Here is a 3,086-nt window from a genome sequence, read left to right as displayed (position 1 = left end):
AATTTCTACTGCATTCAGTTTATGTTTTGTTTTCTTTTTGGATTTTTCCTATCCTGTTATAAGTACTGTATCTTAGGCCTACTACCCCTGTAGAAGGTAATCTGTTGGGGAAGTGTATCAAGGAGGCTTTTAGATTTGTGGTCTTTTAAAAACAGTTACGATATTATAGCCAGCACCATAAGAATCCACGTTGTTTAGGTAAATTCATTGGGAATGACCAAGAATGTTGAGATACGAAACGAAGCTATTCCTAAGAAGGGTGTGCCAAGCACTGTGAAGGGTTGGAGATCTTACCCTGTGAAGGGTCTGAGATCTTACCCTACTTGTAAGCTAACAGGTTAGCCTCTCCCACTTTTCATGGATGCTGGCAGAAAGGAGACTCCTGGATCAGAGACAAAGGATTTTTATGACCCATGGCCCAGCAGGCAGTATAAACTTCAGTGTATTTGCATCAGTTTCTCTTGCCTCCAAGTCCCAAGGGCACATAATGGACACAGAAGGAATGCCTACGTTCACATACGATGAATGTGCGTTACCATGTCTTGTGATGCACACAGGAGAGGAGTGCTGAGTTTGGGAAACTCTAATCTTTGATAATGGGCAGTGAGCATGCTTGCCCTTTGCTCCAGAGGTAGATGCTGTCTCCTTTTTAAGGCTGTTCGCCCTGCGAACATCTTGGAGAAGATAGACTGGAACAAAGAGCACTGAGTGCCTCTTTCACAAGTCGCACAGAAACACAAGAGAGCTGTGGAGCTTTGTCTGCTAGGTTGATCATCCTGTCCTTTTTCAGCCACATGAATTTTAATCACAGCCTATAACATCATCTTAAATACAAAGGGCCATTACCTTACTCAGTGAATTACCTTACTCAGTGAATTAGCTCCCTGATAAGGAATTTAATAATAAATCAAAAACTTCAGCAAATGTCCTGCACAGCTTTTTCTTTTGTTTTGTTTTTGAGACAGAGTCTCGCTCTGTCGCCAGGCTGGAGTGCAGTGGCGTGATCTCGGCTCACTGCAACCTCTGCCTCCCGGGTTCAAGCGATCCTCCTGCCTCAGCCTCCCGAGTAGCTAGGATTAGAGGCATGCACCAACATGCCTGGCTCATTTTTGTCTTCGTGTCCTGCACAGCTTTTATTTGATCTTTCTCAGCAAAGGAAGAGAATTCCAGCTGTGGGCTAAAAGGTGTAGTTATCAGGGTTTCCCTTCCACACTCCTCCCTCTCGCTCGCCCTTTCTAGTACCCTCCTCGAAATAGGCAAGGAACTGCTCTTACATTTTGAACAACGCTTTTTCTTTTTTTTTTTTTTTCCTTTTGAGATGGAGTCTCCCTCTGTTGCCCAGGCTGGAGTGCAGTGGCACGATCTCGGCTCACTGCTGCAGCCTCTGCCTCCCAGATTCAAGCAATTCTCCAGCCTCAGCCTCCTGAGTAGCTGGGATTACAGGCGTGCACCGCCATGCCTGGCTAATTTATGTAGTTTTAGTAGAGATGGGGTTTCACCATGTTGGCCAGGCTGGTCTCGAACTCCTGACCTCGTGATCCGCCTGCCTTGGTTTCCCAAAGTGCTGGGATTACGGGCGTGAGCCACTGCATCCGGCCGAACAATTCTTTTAGTGACTTCGATAGCATGACCAGCAATTGCACGTTTAGTCTTTAATCTCTAATGTGAAGCCAAAGACTTTGTATAATTAGTAGACATTTCAATTTTAGGAATTAAAAATTGTGCAAATCCTTCCACAGCACCTCATTGCTGTCCCTCTGTGCATTTGGTCTTTACCTATCACGTATTGAGCTATGATGTGTCATGCGTTGTGTGGTTGCTGGGGAGACACTGGTTATCGTGGAGTTTGTGGTCTAGTTGTGGATTGCCCTCGGGATGGGGCATTAACTCTAGCATGGCTTGCCAAGCCCTTCATGGTATAGCTCTGGCTACCTAGAGCCCCATCCTTCACTGCTCCTTGCCTTTAAATGGACTGTGACCTTCACCTCAACCCATCCCCCCACCATCCAATGGCTAGTTCACATTCATTTTTCAGGGCTGGTTTACGTGCAGCTTCCTGGAAGTCTTCCTGACCTGCCAATGGTGGCAGGTTTCCCACTTCTGTGCTCCCTTACTGCTCATTCACTCCTATACTGACCCTTCTTCCTGTGTTTTGTATTCCATGTTTGCCTGATGGTTCGCCACGATAGACTAAATTTTTTAAAGTCAGGGACTATGACTGTTTTGTTTATATTTGTATCCCCAAGGCAGAATAATCTGGCATCTCACTAAATATTTGTTGGAAGAATTGCTGAATGAATTGGCCAGCATCTTAATTTGTGCAAAAGGTTAATACCCTGCAGATGTGATACTGTGCTGAGGCAGTCCTAGCACCCTGCCTGTTTCTGTCTGTAGCTAAACCTCTTCCTTCTGTCCATCTGACCTCCCTAGAAAGGCCCCATTTTTTCCCCTAACCCCTCTCGGCTTCTGGTCTCTATCCTAGCCCACTTGCCAACCTGGCCCGTGCTTTGAGCGTTTCGTCTTCTGGCTTTCCTCCCAGACCTGCTGTCTGCCCCGTCCTGAATGCCCAAGTGGTCTTCACAGATCCTGCTCACACCTCACTTCCGCCCCACCTCGCCTTCCTGGCAGCAATGTGTTGACGCTGTTGACGCAAGTGAGAACTTGGCCTCCTGAACTCTGACGCCTCTGCTGTAATAAAGGGTGAGAAAGGACACCCAGAAATACTGGGCATCTCTGGGTGTCATCACACAAAGTCATCACGATCATTTCCAGCACAGATGGTGAAGGTAATTGAGCAATGATTACACTAAAGAAAAGCCTTCAGGCCTGCCAATTCTGACATCACTATCCGCGACAGTGAGTGAGTCACTTAGAAGGTGAGCAAATGTGTGCCACAGATGTGACTGCACTCCAGGTGCATGGGGTGGGACCTAAGGGAAATATCTTGCCTCTTCCACTCTCAAAAGGCCTGTCTTCAACATTTGCTCCATGCTGGGTGTCTGAGCTGAGCTGATAAGAGTCTTCTTAAGAGTCTTCTTTTTTTTTTTTTTTTTTTTTTTTTGGAGGTAGAGTCTTGCTCTGTCAGC

This window comes from Piliocolobus tephrosceles, chromosome 7 (assembly GCF_002776525.5).
Source record: "Piliocolobus tephrosceles isolate RC106 chromosome 7, ASM277652v3, whole genome shotgun sequence".
Lineage (NCBI taxonomy): Eukaryota > Metazoa > Chordata > Mammalia > Primates > Cercopithecidae > Piliocolobus > Piliocolobus tephrosceles.
This window is presented reverse-complemented; position numbering follows the sequence as displayed.